The sequence below is a fragment of the Apodemus sylvaticus genome, chromosome 22 (assembly GCF_947179515.1).
Source record: "Apodemus sylvaticus chromosome 22, mApoSyl1.1, whole genome shotgun sequence".
NCBI classification, from domain to species: Eukaryota; Metazoa; Chordata; class Mammalia; order Rodentia; family Muridae; genus Apodemus; species Apodemus sylvaticus.
Genome location: NC_067493.1, coordinates 8,624,709 through 8,651,929, shown reverse-complemented (window position 1 = coordinate 8,651,929; position 27,221 = coordinate 8,624,709). Strand labels below are relative to the sequence as shown.

Sequence of the window (27,221 nt, the reverse complement as noted above, 5' to 3'; positions counted from 1 at the left end):
CTACAGTTTCCTATTCTTAATCTTTGGCAACTGATACAGAATATAGATGTTATGTTCTTGCCTATCATAGCCATGTGTTCTTTGGTGTTTAGAGACAAGCATTATATTTTGAGAAATAAAACAGGAGTAATGTAAATTACAGTTATGAATAGTTGGGGTTTTTTTGGAGAACAAAACATGAGTAATGAAATCTACCTATCGTTAAGTACTAAGGTCAGCTATTACCTGGCACTTAAATTTAGTTTGAACTTATGTTTAAATGGACGTTGTTAACAAAAAGGCAGTCCTTAGGACAAATTTCTTTTTGCTTGTTCCCAACATTTATATATTATAGTCATACACACACACACACACACACACACACACACACACACACAAACACACATATAATTACGTTATATACGTCATATATAATATAATAGATTACGTTATATATGTAAGTCATCATATATATATATATATATATATATATATATATACACACACACACACATACATATATATATACATATACATATATATATATATATATTATATACATCATATCAAATGTACAACAGAACACATCTTACAAATGCAATTAGTGTGATAAGACATTTTCACAACACATTTATCTATAAATATATAAACGAACCCATCCTGGAGAGAAGCACTGTGCAAAAGCAATGTGTTAACGTCTCTGCATGTAACAGTAGCCTTAGAAAAAGACTATGAAAAAGTCATAAGAAAAAGTCATAATTCAGATAAACCCCATAAACATAGACAATGGGTTAATGTTTTGCACTTTCTGGCATCGTTGTACAAGATGAAACTCTTTGGTATGCAATCAATCTACTAAAGCCCTTACATATTACAATAGTCTTTGAAAACAATCAAGAATACCAAATGTAATCTGTGACTACAAAGAAATTGGCAAAATCTGAAGCAACACACTTACATTGTTTCACTCAAGATTATTATTTTTCTTAAAAAAACTGTGACAAGTGTCAAGAATCAATTTAGAGTTTATGATGCCCCTCGATTTTATTTGCACTTGTAAACATGTATTGAGAAAAGACACATGAAGGCAACAGTAAGGAAACCTTTTTGTATTTCACAATTTTCTTAAGGTACATGAAAGAACTTTTGCAGTTGTAAAAATGTATGGCTGTGTACTAGTGCCATTTGTGTTATCATAAATTATAATATCTAAGGTTACTTCTGAGAAAGTATAATTTGTTTATGATTCCAGAGGGACATGGGTTCACCATGAAAGTGGAAACACAGCAAGTGTCTCGCAAGTGGAAGAATTAGCCTGAGGCAGAGAGAGCTTTCAAATTGCTTACCAATACATGTGTTCATCTAAGTGTTTATCCCTGAATCACATACACACAGCCAACAAAAATGCACTCAGCAAACTGTATCTTCATATTTGTACATACTTTCTAAAACATACTGACTTGAAATGAATGACTTGGAAGGGAAGACGTGGGGAAGACATTGAGAGATAACAAGATATAACAAGATATAATTTTATTAAAATGTTAAATAATTTTTCAATAAAATCACATGTAGACAGGCAGCATGCTAAGGAAGAAGATTGTGAACTGAAGGAAGATAAGGTTCAGCGCCATAAACAACTTGGTAAGTAATCAAGTCCTGTAAATACAGTCCCAAGGTTTCTGATGCTCCTTGGCCTTGCAGGTATTGCACAGAGATGTACGCAAGCAACACAACCATGCACATAAAAATGAAACTATGAAGGAATTGACTATAGTGCTGACTTAGCTCTGAGACAGTGCACAGTCAGGGCGAGTTTAAATGGATTCCTTCTGGTGTGGATTTAGGCGCAGCTGTGGACATCTTTGGAACCAGCCTCCTTAGAGTCAAAACCGGCCATATTCTAAGGATAGAATAGCACCACGTAGCTGTTCATCTGAGATCTGCAACCACGGTGCTATTAGAACACTTTTCCTTGATGTTATTTGTATTATTTGTCCTTGAAATGTCAGAAAAAATTTGTTAAATCTCTATATCCTTGAACATGGGAGATCTTTTAGTCTTTTTTTTTTTTTTTTACCTTTTAACTCTTTTATTACTTTCATATTTTTTTCTAGTTCTTACCTCTCTCCTGGTACACAATCCCCAAAATGCCCATCCCATTCCTCTATCCTTCTCTCTCTCTAATAGCATGTTTCAATCCCTCAACACCCAGTTCAAACTACTAGAAAAAAATCTTCAATAAAATCATTTAAATAAAAACCTTCTCAAACCTAAATAAGAGGATGGCTGTAAATATCCAAGAAGCCTATAGCACCCCAAATAATTTAGAACAAAAATAAAATTGTCCTGTCACATATAATCAAAACTCTAAATGTGACAGCTAATTCTGTACCACAGTTCTCCATCCCCAAGAGAGGGTCTTCCAAGAGTGAGTGACGGCAATCCTGTGAGTACAGGTAAGACTACCACATCTGCACAAAAGGACCCCCGCAGAGAACTCAGGTCAAATAACTGAGGAGCAGCCTGGGACATGACCCTTCCATTGTCCTCCTGCACCCAGAGCTGATCCTGTGCCACAGTGCTCCATATCCAAATACTGTGGGGAGAGAGCTGATCTCCCAGAAGTAATACCACACCTGCAAACATAGGTAAGACTCCACTTCTTCTTAAAATTCCAGGCCCAAGAGGGATCCACCCAGAGCCATCAGGACACAGAAACCAAGTAACAGCTGGGGACAGAATCCTTCTGGAGCTCCACCTAGGAGCGGGCTGACTATGTGCGAATTATCCCCATACCAAAATTCCTCCTGGAGAGAACTGTTCTCAGGAGTACTCACACACAGGCTTGCAGGAGAGAGAAACCTCAGTCACAGACAGATCAGCCAACACCAGAGACAACCAGAGAGTGAGACACAAGGGCAAAAACAAAAGCAACAGAACCCAAGGCAAATTGGTATCATCAAAATCTAGTTCTCCCACCACAGCAAGCCCTGGATACCCCAACACACCAGAAAAGCCATGATGTTGTGAGTCATGTTTATTCTTCTGTTGTATGTGAACTGGGCCCCATAATAATATAAAGATAGTTCCCATCTGGGAATTCTAGGTTAATGGATAACGCACTGACCTATTTCATTCTGGGTAAGAAAGAAGATTTCGATATTATGAAAACAAGCAGTAGGAAAGCAGAGAACAGGTGGGCAGCAAGAGATCATCTTTTCAATCCACCAGGGGACATAGTCAGGAGAGAGGTGAATCTGCCAGCATTTCTACATGTCAGAGCTACGTTCATCTGAAGGAGCCTCAGTTGAGGGTGTGCTCTCATCAGAATGGCAGTTGCTATGTCCGTGTGAGGTAATGTTCATGATTCTGAATGTGACAATACTCATAATCAAGTGGGCCTGAGCTGGATGAGAGAGAGACCCGAGCATGGGACAATGCCCAAGCAGGAGAGCAAGCCAGGAGACAAAGCTTGTCCATGTTTTTACCTTCAGTTTGTAGCTCCAGTTCCATAAAACAGGCCTAAACAGACAAAAAAAGTTTGACGATGATCCCATGCATCCTATCACTTCACCAAAGACTTCGGCTGGGTTTGAAATAATAAGAGAAGTCCCACATCAACATGGATTCCGAACAACACCCTACTCCATGATAACTCGGACAAGGAAGAATTAAAGAAAAAATGATTAGAGTTTACTGAAAATGAAGGCAAAACAAATCTAAACCTTTGACACACAAAGCACGCAGTGCTAATAAGAAAACTCGTAGTTCTGATTATTTGTAATTGCCACAAAAAAGCAAGGATTAGGTGAATAGTCTCCCGCTGACTGCAGACAATTCCGTCCTCTGATGCATATGTGACTGGGGTCCGGCCCAAGCCCAAGTGTGCTCTTTGCTGGATGGCTTAGACGCTGTGAGCTCCCAGGGGTCTGGGTTACTGATACTGTTGGTCTTCTTAAGTTATTGGAATTCCCTACAGCTCCTTCCATTCTTCTTCTAACTCTTCCATAGCGATCCATGACCTGAGTGCAATGATTGGCTGTGAGTATCTGCATCTATCTCAGTTGCTGTCAGAGCCACTCAGAGGATATCCATGCTAGGCTCCTGTCTGCAAGAACATAGGGTTTCTTCCCTTCTCAAATGGCTGTCTCCCAATATAGATATTTCTATTGAAAAAAGGAATTAAAAACAGTTTATGATAAAATTGAAGATTTTCGTGGAAAATATTTCTGATAATATAGAAGAGATATATAGAAAAAAGTTTAAAATTTAAAATTTTCATTGAAAGATTAAGAGTAAAATGATGTACATAAAACATTGCTATATTATTTCAAAAATAAAATAGAACCTTTTATGACTGAATTAAAGTTTTACATGGAAAACATTTCTGATAAAATCATAGAAAATTTTAGAAAAAGTATGTTAAAATTGAAGATTATCATAGAAAATTTTATATAGATAAAATAATTGTAGGCATCCACCTTCAATTAACTTAGAAAGGTTTTTTATATCTACCATTTTATCTATAAAATTGCTATGAAAATATTTAATTTTAACGTGTTTGTCTACATATTCTTGAATTTTATTACAGATATTTTTACGTGAATTTTCAATTTTACCTGAAAATGTTTGTAATTCCACTTTCAGTCAACTTAGAATTATTTTATACCTATCATTTTATCTGTATAATCTCCATTATAGTGTTCAATTTTAACATGTTTTTCTATATATTTTTCAAACTTATCAGAAACATTTTCCATGTAAATCATCGAGTTTATCAGAAAATGTTTACAATTCCAATGTAGTATTCACAATGAGACAGACCTATGCTTTTCACAATCAGAAAATGGGGGCTTCAGGCCCAACAGTCCTTGATGTTGGTGGTGACTCAATACTGACACTTTGAGCAGCTTGTACAAATCTGTTTTTTGTTATGAGCATGTGCCAAGTAGCTGGTTGTACACCACAGATGTCTCCTTTGTTATAATTTGGAGATTGATTTCTAAACAAACCTGGTGAACGAACACGTGAATCCCAGCCTCCTAGTCTCTAACCACCCTGCTTAGCACACTTCATCCGTGGGGTGTGTTTAAGGCCATCCTCCATCTGCTAAATGCTACTTACTGTCATTATTCCTAAGCTTGGTAAGTCCTTTACATCACAAATTCTACTCTTGTACATCTCAGTTTAATATGGCAGTGCACCCCAGTATATGAGAGGCCTTTTAACTGCTCTACAAAATTAATTGCACGTGGACCTTACTTCTAAGTGGTGAATGCTAAGGGCAGAACTTGTAGAAGATTCCAGAGAAACCAGTGCTGTCAAAGTTTGGCATCCTGCCCATTGCATTTCTTCAAGCAAGCCCCTGGTCCAAGTATTTTGAGCAGATTCAGCCCTGATAGTGAAGTTATTCAGAGGTCACAGCCTGATCTAGCAAGGGAGGAGCACCACAAGGGACCTCACAGGTGCAAACATCTGGCTACACCTGGCCGACGCTTCCCATGCAGCTCTAGGGAGGACCAACCACCACTGCTCCCACTGCTCATATGTCTGCTCCTCCTTACTATGGGCAGTGACTCTGTGCTCAACATGTCTCAAAAACGGAGCTTACTATAGACATTTACATGAATAAATTATGAAATTCAAAGCTAAATGGAACTAGAAAAAGGCCCAGTGCTTGGATTATTTTCCATGTAAACCTCCAATTTTATCAAAATTTTCTAATTCTCTCATTATTTAATTTAGAAATATTTTTATTTCTATCATTTTAGAAGCATCCCTTTCCTTGTAATCTTCAACTTTCACACTTTTTTCTATGTATTTCTTCAATTTTATCAGGAATATATTCCATGAAAATCTTCCCTTTCATCCCAAATTTTTCTATGTCCTTGGTCATTCAGTAAAAATAAAATTATCTACATTTTTTAACATTATTTTCCAACAAATACTTCAATTTTAACACATTTTTCAATATATTACTTTAATTTTCTCGGAAATGTTTTACATGTAAACCCTCAATTTTATCAGAAAATGATTCTAGTTTATTTTACAATCATTTTAGGAACTTTTTATGTCTACTGTTTATCTGTATTATTTTTCAATTAAAACCTTCACTATTTCAAGTTCCACTTCATTTTTTTCACAAATATTTTCAGTGAATATTTCTACTACCTTTTTCCATTAGTTTAGAAATAGTTTATATGTCTAATAATATTTCATCTGTATTATCTTTTCTGATATCTTCAATTATAATAAATTTCCTGTATATTACTTCAATTGTATTAGAAATATTTTCCATCATAATCTTCAATTTTATCAAAAAAATTTTCTAGGTTATTGGACAATGTTCTAGGTATATTTTCTATGTTTACTATTTTACTATTATTATTTTCCAATTAATTCTTCAATTTGAACTCACATATGTTCAATATCACTACAGATGTTAGTTAAGATAAACTTTAATTTTATCAGAAAATATTTCTATTTAATATTTCAATTATTTAGAGATGTTTTTATGTACACAAAATTATGTGAATAATTTCCAGTGAAAATCTTCAATTTAACACTACTTTTCTATATTTTGTTTCAATTATATCAGAAAAAATTTCTTTGAAAATCATGAATTTTATGAGAAAATGTTTCTAGGTGTTTGATCTAGTAAAGATAATTTATCTTTTTACCATTATTATTTTCCAACAGATTTTTCAATTTTAACACATTATTTTTCAATTTATTCCTAAAATTGAGTTTGCCTACACATTTAGTTTTCTTTGTCAACTTTTTATATGTATTTATTTTCAATAACAAATCTTAATTTTAAATAAATTTTCTGTATATTTCTTCAAGTTTATAAGAAGTATTTTCCATGAAAGCCATCAATTTGATTAGAAATTTTTTACATGGTTTATCAAGCAGTTTTGAAGTATTATCTATGTGTACACTTTCATGTGTTTTATTTTACCTTAAATTCTTCAATTTTAACACACATATTTATATATTTCTTCAAATTCAGTGAAAATGTCACATTGGCATCACTGTCAGTCAAGCAGAAAAGGCTGGCCTTGCCCCTGATATCATGCCAACCCCGCCCCTCGCCCATCTATCTCAGCCTGGGCAGGAACCATGTTGGATTCCCTGACTGACACCCAGCAACCGCTGGCCACGCCCCTGATGTACCCCGAGCCCCGCCCCCTCCCCATGACCATGCACCTCAGCCCCTGGCAGGCGCCATGTTGGCGTCCCTGTCTGTCACCCAACAACCGCTGGCACCACCCCTGACGTCACCTCAGCGCCCGACCTGCATCCAGCCTCCTGGAATGTCATCATTTCCTGTCTTTAATTTTTATGAATGAAAGTGGGCTGGGAGTCTGAATGAGCGCGTTGGTCAGAGGTCTGGCAGAGGCGGCAAGGAGGTGAGCACGCGCATTTACAGCTGCTGCGATTGCTTAGCTTCCCTGGCTCGGAGCAGCTGGGCCTGGAATTGTGGAATGGGACCACATTCATGTGCGCATCCGGATGAAGATAGTGCTCCGTGCTGTGGGTGTCTGTGAGCTCTCAAGTTACACCGCGCTATCCTCCTGTTGTCTCCACAGAAGCAGTCTGTAAGTTTGGAGAGGCCAGGCAAGACGCGGGCTTCCTGCTCTGTAAAGTTTACAGTGGGGCGTGGTCCACACCCTCTCTGTGCTCTGGGCAGGGACAGTGGACGGGCAAGGCGCGGGCTTATGGCTCTGCTCTTGAAAGTTTGCAGCAGGGCGGAGTGCAAACCCTCTCTGTGCTCCTGGCAGGGACAGTGGATGGGCAAGGCACGGGCTTCCTGCTCTGCTCTGTAAAGTTTGCAGCAGGGAGGAGTGCAAACCCTCTCTGTGCTCCTCCAGGCGGGGCTAGTGGCCTCCTGGCACGACCCTCCTGTGGGAACAGAAGCCGAGCCTGGCCGCCATGTATCACTGGGCTGTGTGCCCGGCCCTGGCTTCTGGCTGTGAGCTGGTGAGAGAAGTAGGGAATTCACAGGCCAATAAACTGCATCCTGATCCTTAAGCGACAGGCCGGGCTTAGAAAAGACAAAGAACTGGTAGAGTTTAGAGAGGTCTGGGCTGGCGCTTTCCCAAGGAACATAAATAATCAGGTTGGAGCTGGCTGGGGTCAAGGGCTGTGGGATGGATGGGGCTAGGTCCCAGGCTATTTTTTTTCTTTAGTTTTGTTAATTATTTATGTAGTAGTTATTTATATTGTTTTCCTTTGATGCTTGCTGTTTTGATTATTGTGCAGCAAAGACACTTTTCTACAATCTATTTGATATTTTGGATGCTTCTTTTACATTAACAGGCACCTCCATTAGTTTAAAAAAGTTTTCGTTTATGATTTTATTGGAAATGTTTTCTAGACATTTATGCTGATTGATCTTCTTCACTCTCGCCCTCATCTTCTCCTTCTGAGGTGTTCCCTGTGGCTGTGCAGCTTGAATGCTTCTCTGTGTCCTGCTCTGAGTTCTGCTGTTGTGTGCTGTGAGGGGACCTCAGGGAAGCTCTGAAATCAAAACATGGTGAGTACACAATATCTGCCCACAATGGGAAGGAACATGCAGCTGAGCAGTGGGTGCTGGGGTTGTGGATCCTCTATGGTGTTGGGTCGGAAGCATCATTAAGATGCGACTTCCTGTGAGGTTTCTATTGCTGCTTCTTACCTGCTAATTCAGGCCATGAAATCTAAATACCTTAAGTTTCGTGGTTGATTGTAATTCTGTCCAGAACATCTGGACTAGTTGCTTTCCTGTAGCAGCATGGGTGGTTTTTGTGACTATGCAGCACCTGGGTCCAAAGCTTTTTGTCTTTTATAATATACATTAAGAAGGCAGGGTTAGGCCTGGAGAGATGGCTCAAAGGTTAAGAGTTCTGGCTATTCTTACACAGGCAATGAGTTCAATTCTTACCAACCATATGGTGGCTCATAACTATATGTAATGGGGTCTGGTGGAATATATGTTCTGCAGGAATATATGTTCTGTCAACTTTGTATAAATAATGAATTCAATCCTTAAAAAAAGAAGATGGATATGAATCTAATAGTTCTGATTTCATACATTAATTATTTTTATTTTGTTTAGTTTGTTATTTTTTCTTCTGTAGATTTTTTTTTATATTTCTTTAAATTATCTTAAGTGTTTTGATTGTGGCAAAGAGACACTTTTCCAATCTGTTTGGTATTTTCGATGCTACTTGTACGTTAACAGTCATCTTCTTTAGTTTAGGAAAGTTTTCATTTATGATTTCTGTGGAAATATTTTCTAGACCTTTATGTTTATTGATCTTCTTCTTCTTCCCCTTCTTCCCCTTCTTCTTCTTCTTCTTCTTCCCCTTCTTCCCCTTCTTCTTCTTCTTCTTCTTCTTCTTCTTCTTCTTCTTCTTCTTCTTCTTCTTCTTCTTCTTCTTCTTCTTCTTCTTCTTCTTCTTCTTCTTCTTCTCTTCTTCCTTCTCTTCCTCCTTCTCCTCCTCCTCATCTCCTTTCTCCTTCTCTTTCTCCTCTTCCTTCCCTAATATTTCTTGAGAAACTAAACTAAACTAACTGATGAAAAAAAGAGGTTGTATGAAGCGAGGCAGAGCATGAAAAATCAGAGGATGTTGAATTATTTTCCTGGCTGGAATACCTTTTCTCTCTGTGCTGCTGTCTAGGCATCTGCATGTGTGGTTATTTTAGGTTAGGTAAGCTTTCTCTGTTTGTCTAGTTTGGATGGGAAGTTATTCCTGGGTCATAGTTTGCTGTTTAGATTATCAGAGAGTGTTGACTGAGTGTTGCCCCTTTTACTGCTCTGTTTGCTGGGTATGTTCAAGAGGGAATGCTGGCTAATGTTGGAAGCTAGGATAGGAGGTTGGCAGGAAGACATAATCTTAACAATCCACATGGAGATGTAGTCAGGAGAGAGGTGAAGCTGCCAACATTTCAATATTCCAGAGCTACAGTCATCTGAACGGGCCTCAGTTGAAGGTGTGTCTCTGTCATAATTGCTGGTTGCTCTATCTGTGTGAGACAGTGTTGATGATTGATGTGGGAAGGCTCTTCCACTGAGGGTGACAATATTCATTAACAAGTGGATCTGGGATGCATGAGAGAGCTAACTGCGCATGGGACACTGACCAAGCAGGACAGCAAGCCAGGAGACAATGTTTGTCCATGCTTTGACCTTCAGTTTGTAGCTTCACTTTCTACACTAAGCTCCCAAAGTGGTGAACTGTGGTCTGACAGAAGCATTCACAACAACCATTTATTACACGAGATCCTTTTGCGCACAGGATTCCATCACAGAAGCAGAATAGGAAGTTAGAACAGCAACAACAAATGGTATCAATATATGATTTTGCTGCTGGACAGAATCTATGTTCTCTTTTGAAGGAATATGGAATACATCAGAAATTGAGATGGTGAAAGTCATAGAAATATGTAGATGGTATTTAATAATTTTTTCTCATAGGACCTGGAAGATGGAAGTCTTGACAATATGCAGCCAGAGAAAATTAAGAACATAGCATATCAGAGGAATTCAGAAACTGTAAATTTCAGTGAGAGGTCATTTGTGTGATATTTTGCCAAAAATCCTTTTTCCTTGTCTTATACCTGCATATAGAGTGGGGCAAGTTTTAAAAATAATGGGCTAATTTCTTAATTTTCATTCTATTTATATGTATTTGTTTGTTACTTCCCCACTAATTTATTTATTTATTATTTATCCATTTGATTTAAATTCCACTTTCTCCCATCTCTCTTTTCCACCTTACACGGGCTTTCATCCCTAACTCCTTTATCTCTTAAGAAGCATGAGCACCACTGGCGTATCAAACACCTATGAAATTTCAACTCTCTGCATGGTTAGGCATAGCTCTCTTACTGAATTTAGACAAGGCAGCAAAGTGAATTGAAGAGTGTACTGGCTGGTTTTGTGTGTCAACTTGACTCATATTGGAGTTATCACAGAGAAAGGTGTTTCAGTTGGGGAAGTGCCACCATGAGATCCAACTGTGGGGCATTTTTTCAATTAGTGATCATGGGGAGAGGGCCCATTTTGGGTGGTGCCATCCCTGGGCTGGTAGCCTTTGATTATATAAGAGAGCAGGCTGAAGAAGCCAGGGGAAGCAAGCCACTAAGAAACATCCCTCCATGGCCTCTGCATCAGCTCCTGCATCCTGACCTGCTTGAGTTCCAATCCTGACCTCCTTTGGTAATGAACAAATGTATGGAAGTATACACTCAATAAACCCTTTCCTCCCCAACTTGCTTCTTTGCCATGATGTTTGTGCAGGAATAGAAACCCTGACTAAGAGAAATTTGTACCAGCGTAGTGGAGTATCCCTGAGACAACCTGGGCCATTGTTTTGGGCAGGACTGTGCAAAGAGTTTGGAACTTTGGGTTAGAAGAGGCATTGGTTGTTAAGAGCTCTGTGGAATTGTCTGTAGGAGCTTGTATGATAATATGTTGAGAGCAGTTCAGTAAATGATGGCCGGGCTCGTGAAATTTCAGAAGGAAAATTTAAGATTCTTTTCAGGGATGTTGCTGTTTTGATTTTGAAGATTCTGTGATTTTGGTTAGCTGGGGCTGAAGAATCTGCTGAGATTAACAAGATACTAGAATTATTAAAGCAAAACCTTTTGCATTAATGGGACTATTGATGGCTCCTTCGCTGGAACTAAGAAATTAGCAGTGATTAAGAAGAGCCCAGCACCACTGAACTGAAATCTTCTGGGAAGTGTTTACTGTGAGTACAGAGGCTATGTTCCACAGATAACCACAGTTGTACTTTTTTGCTGTGGTTGGAATTGATAATGTGCATATGTTTAACACAGACAGTACTAGTTTTGAAGGTGTGAAGGTGTCATTGAGGACAGCTGAAGCGCAGCACTGTGAGAGGCCGGCCATGTAAGCCCTTTGGTGAAGGTGCAATCTCAGTTGCAATTGATGGGCCAGGATATAAGGTGGTCATGCATAGGAACTGAGGCTTGGCACCATGAAAAGTGCCTTCATATGTGAAGCCTAGTTATGGCAGAAAACAGCAGTGTTTTGGAGATTCCAGTGCCATGAGATAACCACCAAGAACAGCAGCAGCAGTGGAGTACAGGCAGCTGGACCCTAGAAGAAAAGTTGTGTGCTACAAAGGGAAGAGTGGCAGAAATGACCCCAGCCCTCAGAGGAGCCTGGAAGTTCTTGAGTTGGATTCCAGACATTGAAGCATTTAAGTTTGAATTTTGCTTTTGATTGTGACTGTGCCCTGATATTTTTCCCTCTTGAAGGAAGAAAGTATTTAGTGGAGCCCACAGTTAAGAGAATTTGAATTTTTAAAATACTTTGAATTTTAATAGATATTGGACCTTTTAAAGGAATTGAATTTTTAACATGTAAAGAGTATGGGACTTGTAAAGTTATTTAGATCTTAGAGATGAATAAGAAAGTAGGGATATAGGATTAATAGTGAAATGTTGGTGTGTCAAGTGACAAGGGGTCAAATATATTGGCTGGATTTGTGTGTCAACTTGACACAGGCTGGAGTTATCACAGAGAAATGAGCTTATCTTGGGGAATTTCCTCCAAGAGATCCAACTGTGGGCCATATTTTTCAATTAGTGATTAAGAGGGAGGGTCTCTTGTGGATTGGGACCATCCCTAGACTGGTATTCTTAGTTTATATAAGAGAGCAGATTGAGCAAGCCAGGGGAAGCAAGCCAGTAAGAAACATCCCTCCGTGGCTTCTGCATCAGCCTGCTTCCTGACCTGCTTGAGTTCCTGTCCTGACTTCCTTTAGTGATGAACAGCAGCATGGAAGTTTAAGCTGAGTAAACTCTTTCCTCCCGAACTTGCTTCTTGGTCAAGATGCAGGAATAGAACCTTGACTAAGACAAGGAGTAATGAAAATGAGTAGCAGTTGAGCCTTGCCAGTATGAGAGGCCAGGAGAGGTCTGTGGAGAGGTGAAGACACATGGGCAGTTGAAGATTCAGGACTGAAGAGATTTTGAATTGAAGCTGGCTCTTGCAGAGCTTTGTGTGTGTGTGTGCGTGTGCGTGTGCGTGTGCGTGTGCGCGTGCGCGTGCGCGTGTGCGTGTGCGTGTGTGTGTGTGTGTTGTAGGGACAAGCTAGTCTTGATCTGGTTACCAACTTTTTTCTATTGTCTTATCATGGAGGTTCACCATTCTTTACATCCCGAGTGTATTCTTCCTTTCTTTCCCCTAATTGCTTTTGGAGAAACTTGGAAACACAGTTTTGCCATTGGGAAGGCGGTGGTATAACTTAGCGGATCCTTGAAGAGCTTTGTTACTTTACTTTAAAAACAAAACAAAACCAAAGTAGAATTGCCCATCTGTTGAGTCTGAAATTCAAAAGAGTGAAAAAAATGTATAACAGCACTTAATCAACATTTTTGTATTTATTTTGGATTTTCAAGACAGTTATTTTTTCTATGTAGCCCTGGCTGTTCTTGAACTTGCTCTGTAGACAAGTCTGGCCTTGAACTTACAAGAGGATCCACCTGTCTCTGCCTACAGAGTGCTGGGACTAAAGGCTTTTGCCACCACCAACAGCCTTAAGAATTCAGGAGAAAGGCATTTCAGTTTTTTGGTGACATGCTGATTATCATGTTTGCGGAAATTTAATTTGCATTTATGATGGGAATTAAGTATCTGGGTGGTTAAGATAATGTTCATCTACCTGTAGAAAGGAATGTGAGTTGATATCACTTAATAATGGCTTTCCCTGTTGTGCTACCACAGATGGCGAACCCTACAGCTCCCACAGCATTGCTGATGGAGACCGTGCTAACATTAACACGGGCTGAGTTAGATAACACGTGTGTGTGTGTGTTTGTGTGTGTGTGTGTGTTAGGCATTAGGATTCTGCACAGTACCAGTATCAGGTATAGGTATCACTTTGATAACTGTAATGGCTGCTGCTTATGCCTGGGATGGCAGAGATGACAAGAGTTTATTTGTTAAACAAATGAGATCGTGGAGTTGATGTGTTAATCAGGGAGCCTGGCATCTAATCAGTTATCGAGTGCCCAGGGAATGGAAATATGGAAACTTTGGCTGAGCCTTATTCAAGTATGCATGCATATATTTTAAAAATAAGAACAGTGCATTTAAAAGGTTGACAGACTCTAAAATTAAATTTCTTACAGGAAATGGGCCAGATTTTCTTTTTAACTTTGAGAACTACCATAAAGTAATAATGAATGAATGTCCCCAGATGTCTAGAAAAGACAAAGATATATATGTTTTGATTTTTTTTCTCTTTAAAGGTCTCCATAATAGACGTGCTATGAATAGGATTTGATTAGACAACTAAAACCACAACATACAATTTTTTAGTTAAAAAACAAACACATTTGGAGGTGGGCTTTACCTTGCAATTAAATGCAGAACTGTGACTCCTGAGGCTCAGACTTAAGCCATCAGGGAGTGAGCTTGCAGGGAATTAAAGTGATGTTGACTTGTTATGGTGAGATGAGACTATGGGGGAAGATGATCTGGAAGGGTCTTCAATGGATTGGTAAGGGGGATAGCCTTGGATTAGGTTTGAGACAGGTGGGATATTTTGCATGTTTGTCAAGGGTGTTTTGTTTGATTGTTTGGTTTGGTTGCTTTTTTTTTGAGAAAGAGTTTCATCATTAGGACTAGCTGCCCCTAAATCTTGTTCTGTGGACCAGACTGGCCTCAAAATCACAAGAGATCCACCTCCCTCTGTCCCCCAAGTTCTGGGATTAAAGTTGTGTGCCACTACTGATTGGCTGGCGAGGTTCTTTATAAATCTGGGAGGACATAGACTAACAGTGAGAGCTATCTGAGTCCTAAAACCACATGGAAACTGCTAAGTGTCAAATATGTTCTTGCTGTCCTACTGTGTAGTTGAAGCAGTAGGGATACATGAGGGGTTTAGAAGGGTGGAAACAGCAGCCAAGCCATTAGCTCAGGGGCGAAAATTTTGGCCCATATATTTTTTTGACAGTGTTTGCAGTTATCACTGTAAAGCTGTAAGGTTGGCCAGTGTTATTTAATATTCCCTCTGAGAAAGGAGTCCATGTCCTGTGATCAGAGGATGCTGTGTTGAAGTGACTTGTCGTAAGTTTTAAATGTTGCCTACAACATTTGTTCTCAAACTGAAGTCCTTTGCGTGCATACATGTAGTGGGTGATGTTTATTAACCTGAGAGTTTTGATACAGGATCTTGCAGCATCGTCTATGGCTGCCCTAGATCTCACTGTGTCTTCCAGGTTGGATGGAACTCACTGCACTCTCCTGGTTTACAAGTGCCCAGTGATGTGTGTGTGGTGGTGGCAGTGTAGGCGTGCCTCGCCTGGCTAGGCTTATGATTTTTAAAGAAGCTCTCCCTGAGCCTGAGGAGCGATGAGGTGTGTCCTGACCTAGGAGTAGGTAATAAATTGATCAGCAAGTACTAACTAATAACAAGGACATTTTACTGCCATTCTTTAATAATCTTAAGAATTTCTTTAGGTGTAGTGTGTTTGTAAGCTTGGGAAAAGTGATGTTGTGAGTCAGATTTACTCTTCTGTTGTATGTGCACTGGGACCCATAATAATGTAAAGATATTTCCGATCTGAGAAATTTAGATTCTTGGATAACTCACATTACACTTTCATTGGGACAGGAAAGATTTTGATATTGTGAAAAAGAGGACTAGGAAGGCAGATGGCTGTAGAGATAGAAGCTGAGTACACATAGCACAGCAAACAAATATTTTGACCTAATCCTGAGACTGACCCAATCCCTGACATTTTTTCATTGTGTAACAGGGATACTATTGATTCAGTGGGATCATCAAGAATAATGGTGGCCATCTTAATCTTAAACATGACCCTAACCCTGGGACTTCCTCTAAATCTCTAATCCTATCTAAACACCTTAATTTCCTAAGCATCCTAATCCTAAAATCCCTTATACTGATCTTACCATATTTTCTACTCCCCTAACCCTAACTGTAGCCCTGTTTACTGTGGGGGATATTTCTTAATTATACCTTTTGAAGTGAGAAACCCTTTCTTGATCTTGATCTTTTGAGATTTTCTGATCCACTTTTGATATAGGCTATATGTGTTTTTTGCAACCTACCTATAGAAGTGTCATGAAAAAGCAGTTCTTTTGTTTTGGTATTTGTACTATTTTATTTTATAAAACAAAGGTGATTTGTTTGTTTGTTTGTTTTTTAAACTGGCATTCAGAAGTACTTGTTTCTTAAATATACTGGTATATACTGAAGATCATCTACAATATCCTGCCACATGAAATCCACCAGTCCTTGATTTTTCTAACTCCCCTTGGCTGACAGCCTTTATCAGGACATTCTGTTAACTACCCTTTCTATATACATAGAAAGATTCATTTTCTATATGACTTGAGATAGGCTTATTTTGACAATCTGTACTAATTCAACTGTATTTTGTTTTTTAATTTGCCACTGTCGAAAATGTGCTGACTAGTAATAGTGCTCAACAGTGTTTCCATTATGTTTCTAGCTTTTTTTATGAAGTTGTTTGAGAAGGGAGCTTCAGTTTCACTGAGCCCAGGATTTAGACAAAAACAAAACACTGAGTTTGGTTTTGTTAGTTTTTCTTTCTTTGTTTCTTTCTTTGTTTCTTTCTTTCTTTGTTTCTTCTCTCTCTCTCTCTCTCTCTCTCTCTCTCTCTCTCTCTCTCTCTCTCTCTCTTTCTTTCTTTCTTTCTTTCTTTCTTTCTTTCTTTCTTTCTTTTTTTGAGACAGGGTTTCTCTGTATAGCAGAGGCTGACCTGGAACTCACTCTGTAGATCAGGCTAGCCTCGAACTCAGAGACTCATCTGCCTGCCACCCAAGTGCAAGGATTACAGGCATGTACCTGGCTAAAACTGTTGTTTCTAAATATCAATATTTAATGTTAGTAACCTGGATGATACATTTGGTCATCAATCCCTGGGTCAGATTGATATGTCCAATGCACCTTCAGTAATGGCATAGGCAAACTATTTATCATGATTATGGGAAAAAGGCAAGTGCTTTGAGGAAAGCACAGGCACAGGTACTGATAAGTGTAGAGTCCTGGCTCAGAGAGGGGAGGAGCAGGCAACTGACCAGCCTGGACTGGAATGTTGTTTCCCCCACTGAGCTGGGTGGGGTGAGATACCTCTTGGAATCTTATTTCAAATGTTAATGAAGTGCAAACCACTCCTGAGATGTTGAAAAGGTGTGGCCCTAGATAGGAAGCTCACTTTAACCTGAGGAAGGCTAAGAGTCACTGGCCAATCAAGGGCGTGAGGCAGACCTGCCAGTCAGACAAAGAGGCGGGATCTACAGGGTGCCTTTTGGTGTGTTCCCTGTGGCTGTGCACCTTGAATGATTCTCTGTGTCCTGCTCTGAGCTCTGCTGTTGTTTGCTGTGAGGGGACCACAGGGAAGCTCTGAAATCAAGACATGGTGAGCACAGGATCACTGCCAACAATGGGGAGGAACATGCAGTTGAGCTGTATGCACTGGGGTGGTGAGTCCTCTATGGGGTTGGATTGGAATCTCCAGCCAGATGTGACTACCTGTGAGGTTTCTAGTATTGCTCCTTACTTGATAGTTCAGGACATGACCTCTTAATAACATCAGTATCACGGATGATTGTAATTCTGTCCAAAATATCTGGACCAGTTGCATTCTTGTAGAAGCATGGGTGCTTTCTGTGACTATGCAGTGCCTGTGCCCAAAGCTTTTTGTCTTTTACAATATACATTAAGAAGGCAGGATTAGGCCTGCGGTGATTGCTCAAAGGTTCAGACTTCTGGTTGTTCTTACACAGGCCATGAGTTGAATTCTTAGCAACCACATGGTCTCATGACCATATGTAATGGGACCTGGTGCCCTCTACTGGACTGCAGTAATACATGCAGGGAGAATATAATATAAGTAACGAATATATTCCTTAAAAAAAAAGAACACAAATATGAATCTAATAGTTCTAATTTCAAACATTACTAATTTTTCTTTTGATTGGTTTGTTAATTTTTTTCTGCTGTAATGTTTTGTTGTTTTTTTTTAACTAATATGTTTAGTGTTTTGATTTTGATGTGGCAAAAGTCTCTTTCCCAATCTGTTTGGTATTTTTGATGCTTCTTGTACATTAACAGGCACCTTCCTTTAGTCAATGAAAGCTTTCTTTTTTTTCCCCTTTTTTTTTATTCGATATAATTTTTATTTACATTTCAAATGATTTCCCCTTTTCTAGCCCCCCACTCCCCGAAAGTCCCATAAGCCCCCTTCTCTTCCCCTGTCCTCCCACCCACCCCTTCCCACTTCCCCGTTCTGGTTTTGCCGAATACTGTTTCACTGAGTCTTTCCAGAACAAGGGGCCACTCCTCCTTTCTTCTTGTACCTCATTTGATGTGTGGATTATGTTTTGGGTATTCCAGTTTTCTAGGTTAATATCCACTTATTAGTGAGTGCATACCATGATTCACCTTTTGAGTCTGGGTTACCTCACTTAGTATGATGTTCTCCAGCTCCATCCATTTGCCTAAGAATTTCATGAATTCATTGTTTCTAATGGCTGAATAGTACTCCATTGTGTATATATACCACATTTTTTGCATCCATTCTTCTGTTGAGGGATACCTGGGTTCTTTCCAGCATCTGGCAATTATAAATAGGGCTGCTATGAACATAATGGAGCATGTATCCTTATTACATGTTGGGGAATCCTCTGGGTATATGCCCAGGAGTGGTATAGCAGGATCTTCTGGAAGTGAGGTGCCCAGTTTTCGGAAGAACCGCCAGACTGATTTCCAGAGTGGTTGTACCAATTTGCAACCCCACCAGCAGTGGAGGAGTGTTCCTCTTTCTCCACATCCTCGCCAACACCTGCTGTCTCCTGAATTTTTAATCTTAGCCATTCTGACTGGTGTAAGATGAAATCTTAGGGTTGTTTTGATTTGCATTTCCCTAATGACTAATGAAGTTGAGCATTTTTTTAAGATGCTTCTCCGCCATCCGAAGTTCTTCAGGTGAGAATTCTTTGTTTAATTCTGTACCCAATTTTTTAATAGGGTTGTTCGGTTTTCTGGAGTCTAACTTCTTGAGTTCTTTATATATATTGGATATTAGCCCTCTATCTGATGTAGGATTGGTGAAGATCTTTTCCCAATTTGTTGGTTGCCGATTTGTCCTCTTGATGGTGTCCTTTGCCTTACAGAAACTTTGTAATTTTATGAGGTCCCATTTGTCAATTTTTGCTCTTAGAGCATACGCTATTGGTGTTCTGTTCAGAAACTTTCTCCCTGTACCGATGTCCTCAAGGGTCTTCCCCAGTTTCTTTTCTATTAGTTTCAGAGTGCCTGGCTTTATGTGGAGGTCCTTGATCCATTTGGATTTGAGCTTAGTACAAGGAGACAAGGATGGATCAATTCGTTCATTTGTGGTTTTCTTGGAAATATTTTCTTTATGCTAATTTTCTTCTTCTTCTTCTTCTTCTTCTTCTTCTTCTTCTTCTTCTTCTTCTTCTTCTTCTTCTTCTTCTTCTTCTTCTTCTTCTTCTTCTTCTTCTTCTTCTTCTTCTTCTTCTTCTCTTCCTCCTCCTCCTCCTCCTCCTCCTCCTGCTCCTCTTCCCTCTCCTCTTCCTCCTCTTCCCCCTCTTTCTCTAACATATATTGAGAAAGTAAAACACACAAGAGCTCTGATACAAAAGATGTTGTTTGTGGAATGGGAGAGGAGTGAGAGCCTGAGGATGGTGACTTATTTTCCTGGCTGGTATTACATCTTTCTATGCTGGTCCTAGGTATTTGCATTTTTGGTGATTATTGGACTAGGTACTAGTTTCTCAGTTTGTCTTGTTTTTGTGGAAGTGTTATTTCTGTGTTACAGTTTTCTTTGTAGATTTTTAGAGTGTTGACTGAGTGCAGGCTCTGTTACTGACCTGTTTGTTATGTTCAAGAGAGATTGCTGGTTGATGTTGGAAGCTAAGAGAGGAGGTGGGTAGGGTAAGAAAACCCTAGCAATCCATAAGGAAACATAATCCATAAGGAGAGATGTGACATTGAGAGAATTTCAGCCTTTCAGAGCTACAGTCATCTGAAGGATGGCTGGTGGCTCAGTCTCTGAGAGTTTCCTAGTGCCCAGGTTAGGTGACACTGAGGGACTTCTTATGGGTTTCTTTTTCTTTGGAGGCCCTCATTTCTTTCCCCAACTCTTCCAAAAATCCCCTGTGTTCTGTGCAATGTTAGGCTGTGGGCTCTGCATCTGTTTCAGTCAGGTGCTGGATGGAGACTCTCAGAGAACAATTATGCTAAGCTACTCTCTGGAAGTACAAAAAAATATATCCTCAGTATAGTCAGGGATTGGTGATTGCCCATGGGATGGGTCTCAATTTGAGCAGGGTATACTTTGGTGAGTCCCCCATTCTCTACTCCATATTTTTGCCTGTATTTCTTGTAGACAAGATAAATTTTGCTTGGAAAGGTTTTTGGTTTGGTTGGTGTAGTTAACTTTCCACTGGGAGTTCTGCCTGTCTTTAGGGTGTGGCCCTCTTCAGTGTCCAAATCTCACTGCTATGTATTTCAGCTATAATCACCCCCCCATGGACTGCCTGTTGCCCTCCCTTTCATGGTCTGTAGCATATCCTAAAGATGCCTAAACTCTTAGATCCCTGTCAGCTGGAGATTTCAATTCATTTTCCTTGTCCTATGGCCCTTCCTTTTCTCTCACCACAGCTGTTCCTTACCTCCCCTTCCCCTTTCTTAACTACTGGCCCTTCCAGTTCTCTCTCTTTCATCTGCCTCCATTGACTGTTTTATTTCCACTTCAGAGTGTGATTCAACCATGCTCATTTTAGCCTTCTTTCTTTTTAAAAATATATTTATTTTTTTATATATAAGAACCCTGTATCTGCTTTCAGACACACCAGAGCAGGGCATCAGATCTCATTACTGGTGGTTGTGAGCCACCATGTCGATGCTGGGATCTGAACACAGGACCTTCAAAAGAGCAATCAGTGCTTTTGCCAACTGAGCCATTTATCTAGCACCTGAGCATTCCTTCTTGTTTAGCTTCTTCCGGACTAAGAAATGTCATGCAGATATCCTGTACTTTATGGTTATTATACATTTGTAAGTGAGTACAAACATGCATGTCCCTTTGGGTCTGGGATAGTTCACTGAGGATGATAGTATTTAGTTGTATCCATTTGCCTGCAGGATTCATAATGTTCTTGTTTTTACTAGCTGAATAGAATTCCATTTTGTAAATGAACCACATAGTCTTTATCCAAATTTTTGTTGAGGGACATCTTGATTTTTTTCAGTTTCTAGCTCTTATTTGTGGACCAAGTGAGGCAGAGTCCATCACCTTAGAAGCCAAACTTAAGAGGATCTTTTATATGGTGTGGCCTCTGAAAAGTGATAGATGATAAATTCGAGTTCCTGGATTCTTCCTGTATGGTTTAAATTTGGCCCAAATCCAGACATCTTTTGGCAGAGTCACAGCCATAGGGAAGACTCCATGAGAGTTCATTGCACTGAAATTATGAAGATGTTTCTTGAATTTCATTTTGCGACCACAGTTTGTTGAGGTAACTAAAGCATTGGTAAATCTGCCATGGAGAGATGTATACAAGGAGAGGATGTACCCAAGCTGTTACAAAAGGTGACCTTCAAGATTTTGCCTTGTGTGTCAGAAGAGACTTTACATGTTTGAACAGTGTAGGAGTTCCTGCAGACTGTTAGGATCCCTGAAGAAAGACTGAATGCATTTTCATCACAGGATGAATATTTGCCCATAGTGTCAAGGGTCAGGATGCAGTTGATTGAAACAAAAAAGCTTATAGATAGGCTGATGTCTTTGGCTGCTTGTCTGTCCTGTCTGGCTTTCTTTGTGAAGCTTGTGGAAGATCTTCTGGTAGGAGCCATTCCAGATACCTTCCAGGATAGTGTTTATAGAATGAAAATTTTATTTTTGCTGCCTTTTTTTTTTTTTTTGCTTTTCCAATTATTTATATATTCCTTGTCACCCTTATCACTATCCGCATTATATGTCCCTTGCTATGGCAGAGTCCCTGCCCCAGTCTCTTCTGTTTTTCTTTGAGAGTTTGCGGGGCCCCCAGGTATCCCGAAAATTGGTGCATCAATTCTATTGTGAGTTAAGTACATCCTCTCTCACTGAGGCCAGACATGGCAGCCCAGTTAAAGAAAGAGATTGGAAAGATATCCCACCCCCACAGGTATAGGGAAAGCCCTTGCTACAGTTGTTATTAGACGACCATCTGAGCCTCTTCGCTGCACATCTGCTATATATGTGCCAGGGGCCTTAGTCCGTCCTGTGTATGCTACTTGGTTTGTGGCTTAGTCTCTGAGTGTCCCCAAGGGTGCTTGTTACTTGAGTCTCTTGGTCTTCCTGTGGAGTTCCTATCCTCCTCAGGGGTTTCAGTCTTCCTGCCAACTCTTCCATAAGATTCCCCAAGGTCCATGCAAGGTTTGACTCTGGATCTGTGCAGCTTTTTCAGTCAGCCTATGGGTGGATCCTCTCAATAGACAATTAATCAAGGCTTCAGTGTGGGAGCATAGCAGATTGTCATTAATAATGTCATGGATTGGTGTTTGCCCATAGGATGGTACTCTCAAGTGGGGCAAATTTTCATTGGCCATACCCTCAGTCTCTGCTCCAGATTTTACCCAGCATTTCTTTTAGAGGTGAAACATTGTGTCCATGGTGTGTTCTGTGTTGTGGTTGAAACTGACCCTTCAGCTTTCTTCTCATGCTCCCGTATATTCATGATAATCTCTTTCCTTAAATCATATAAAATACAATGGATACATTTGCTAATCAGTGATAATCTATTTTACAAGTCTAGTTGTTTTATATTTTTATATTTATTCTATTTTTTGCTTTTCTTTTCCAAAACAAATTTCTCTGTGTAGCTTTGTCTGTCCTTAAAGTAGTAGAGAAACCACAAAAGACACCTGTCTTGTATTTGTAATATAAGCATATTTTTGTGTGGTTTTTCTTTTTTGTTTTGTTTTGTTTTGTTTTTTGGATTTGGTTTTTTCGAGACAGGGTTTCTCTGTATAGCCCTGGCTGTCCTGAAACTCACGTTGTAGACCAGGCTGGCCTCGAACTCAGAAATCCGCCTGGCTCTGCCTCCCAGAGTGCTGGGATTACAGGTGTGCGCCACTACTACCTGTCTCTGTAGTTTTTCATCCATATCTTTAGTATTGAAATTTGACCAAATGTTATAGATTAAACTTCATATTTCTGCCAGGTGAATACAGATGTTCTGTGAATTTATAATTCTTTGTAGGAACTTTCATAAAGAACTTTGCGTTCAGTATCATTTTTCCCATGGTTATTTTTTGTAGGGATTGAGGGTCTTAAAATATACATTTTAGTCTCCTAGAACACATTACAAAGGCCATGCCGGAGTCTAGGTAAATGGCATACACCTGCCTGTGCCTCTGTGATTAAAGACATGAGAAAATACACACAGATTGCCCATCATGTTTGTTGTTAGCAATTGTTCATACAATTTTTCAAATGTGTGCTCAGTATTGTGGGTCTGTTTCCTCTGCATCTCCCTCTCAATTTGCATTTCTCTGGCAAAGCTGTGTCCTATTCAAAGTTTCAAAAGTAACAGAGGTGTAAATTATAATTAAAGCTCCTTCTAAAATGACACAGTAATTATAAATTCTGAGTCAGAAAATAAGCAGAGCAAGCACGAGAATTATATGAGTATATATTTGAGAAAGCATATATTTGTTTTCCGGTGATGTTAGTATCATGCTTTGTGTTGTACATTTGTATGGGATACTTAGGATGCAGTGACTTTTGATGATGTGCATGTGAAATTCACGGAGGAAGAGTGGAATTTGCTGGATCCTTCCCAGAAGAGTCTCTACAAAAATGTGATGTTTGAAACGTACCTGAACCTCAAAGCTGTAGGTAAGACTGTTATTTTTTTTTCAGAAGGAAAAAATGTTCCTTGGTTATTGATGATCTTCTATTATTTTAACTGTATAAAAATTGAGCTGAATAATTCAGTTTCTCTGAATTTTCACTGTAACTTTCACAGTACAGTTAAAATTCACAGTATCTTTAATTTTGCCTATTTTCCAAAACTATATCATTCATTTTCTTGTACTGTGTTTTAGGCTATGATTGGGAAGACCATCATCTTGAAGAACATTGTCAAAGTAGTAGAAAACCTGAAAGGTAATTTTCTTGTACAAGCTTATACAAAACTATCTCTGAGGAAATTTTAATATCTTATGGAATCTCCAGTTAAAAGCAAGACTATAAAATAACAGTCTTTTAGGTGTAGCTATGATTATAATATTCTTACAAAACCATGTACCTCAAGATCCAATATCTGGTTTGTGTATCCATTTGATAAATAGCTCCATTAGAGCTATGCTGTGGTCATGACATTCTGTATAGGCTCAAAGTATTTAAAAATTGCATGATGAATAATGATAAATCTATATCCAAAACATTCTAATAAGCAGATAGTCCATAGAAAGTTTGGTGATACTCATATTCTTGTAGTAATATGGTTAAGTTTGGTGAGAGAGCATTTTATGAGTATCAAGAATGTTGTTGTGGAGAAACATTAGACTATATTGCACATCGTATGAGAAACAAAAATTCAAACAGTGTGAATGCAATGTGTAAAACTCTCATTTATCATTCTTTTTTATTAGGTATATCATGTGTCACAATGGATAAAAATGATGTGAGCATAGGCATATTGAAAGAGGAAACATAAATTTTTTGTTCTAAAACAAGAAGATACATAGTATTCTGACTTTGATAGAAATTAGGAATGTGAAAGATATTTGCAATTAGTTGGTTTTCTATTTTTACAGGGAATATCCCAAAACTCATAGTTCAGAAAACCTTTATGGGTATTAAGAATTTGAAAATTCTTCTGTGTGTCCTGGTTAATAGTCAAAAGTGTTGTAATTCACACGAGAGGAGAAAATATGAATACAATCAGTGTTATAAAGATCAGAGATTTTCTTTCTTCAGATAGCTAAAATACATCATATAAAAAGATGGTGTTATAAATATGAGCCATGTAATAACTATCACAGGGGTCTTGAACTACTCATGATAAGGGAGAACACCATGAACATATAAATTGCTAAAACCTTAAGGTCTGCTGCTTCTTTACCATTAGACAAATTGTAAACATAATTCATATTGATTAAATGATTGATCAGAGTTATGAATGTGGTAAAGATTTCACATGTGCTAATTAACGTTGCAGGCATGTAAGAAGATATACTGGAGTGAAACTCTATGAGTGTAATATATGGGGTAAAGCCTTTAGAAGATCAAGTCATCTCCAATATCATAAAATAGCACATACTGGAGAGAAACCTGATGAATGTAATCAATGTGGTAAAGTCTTTGCAAGACCCAGTGATTTCCAAAAACATAAAATGACACATACTGGAGAGAAACTTTATGAATGTAATCAATGTGTTAAAGCCTTTGCAGCTCACAGTTATCTACAAAGACATAAAAGATCACATACAGGAGAGAAAGCTTATAAATGTAATCAATGTGGCAAAACTTTTGCACATCACAGTACTTTCCAATATCATAAAAGAACACATACTGGAGAGAAACCTTATAAATGTATTCAATGTGGTAAAGCCTTTGCAGCTCACAGTTATCTACAGAGACATAAAAGAACACATACTGGAGAAAAACCTTATGAGTGCAATCAATGTGGTAAAGCCTTTGCATGTCACAGTACTTTCCAATATCATAAAAGAACACATACTGGAGAGAAACCGTATGAATGTAATCAATGTGGTAAAGCCTTTGCACGGCACAGTGTTCTCCAAATACATAAAAGAACACATACTGGAGAGAAACCTTATGAATGTAATCAATGTGGTAAAGCCTTTGCACAGCGCATTCATCTCCAAAGACATAAAAGAACACATACTGGAGAGAAACCTTATGAATGTAATCAATGTGGTAAAGCCTTTGCAAGACACAATCATCTCAAAAAACATAAAAGAACACATACTGGAGAGAAACCTTATGAATGTAATCAATGTGGTAAAGCCTTTGCACAGCACAGTGCTCTCCAAATACATAAAAGAAGACATACTGGAGAGAAACCTTATGAATGTAATCAATGTGGTAAAGCCTTTGCATAGCGCATTCACCTCCAAAGACATAAAACAACGCATACTGGAGAGAAACCTTATGAATGTAATCAATGTGGTAAAGCCTTTGCAAGATCCAGTCATCTCCAATATCATAAAACAATACATACTGGAGAGAAACCTTATGAATGTAATCAATGTAGTAAAGCCTTTGCACAGCACAGTAATCTCCAAAGACATAAAAGAACGCATACTGGAGAAAAACCGTATGAATGTAATCAATGTGGTAAAGCCTTTGCACAGCACAGTGATCTCCAAAGACATAAAAGAACACATACTGGAGAGAAACCTTATGAGTGCCATCTATGTGGTAAAGCCTTTGCACAGCGCAGTTCTTTCCAATATCATAAAAGAACACATACTGGAGAGAAACCTTATGAATGCAATCAATGTGGTAAAGTCTTTGCACGTCACAGAAATCTCCAAAGACATAAACTGATACATACTGGAGAGAAACCTTATGAATGTAACCATTGTGGTAAAGTCTTTGCAAGACCCAGTGATATACAAAGACATAAACTTACACATACTGGAGAGAAACCGTATGAATGTAATCAATGTTTTAAAGCCTTTTCATGTCACAGTAATCTCCAAAGACATAAGAAAATACATAATCGAGAGAAACCTTACGAATATAATCAATGTGGTAAAACAATTGCAACACCCATTCAGCTCCACTATGATCAAAGAACACATACCAGAGAGAAACCTTATTAATGTAATCAATGTGGTAAAGTATATTCAGAAGGGAGATATCTGCAAATTCTCTGTGTTGGAAAGAAACCTACTGACTATAATCATGAATTAAGTGGGAGTAGGGGGCTATCATATTAGGAATATGATAGACATTGGTGCTTGGGATTATTTCCACTCTGGAGATGGTTCTTTTGATGCCTTGGCATAGAAGATTGCTGCCTTTTACCCCTACCTGAAGAGTTTCCTTGAGGTTATGTGAAAGAGATTGCTTTGACAAAATAAGTCTTGAAAATCACCACATAAAATTTGACTTACAGTTTTTAACAAACATAGAAAACTAAGAAATGAAAAATACAAAATGTCAGGTTCAAAATGCAA

At 38.8% G+C, this 27,221-nt stretch overlaps 1 pseudogene; it reads left to right on the top strand.

Moving 5' to 3' along the window:
* Nucleotides 1-26,747, top strand: part of LOC127673257 (zinc finger protein 431-like) — a 44,805-nt pseudogene extending 18,058 nt beyond the window's left edge.
* The last annotated feature ends 474 nt before the right edge of the window (nt 26,748-27,221 follow it).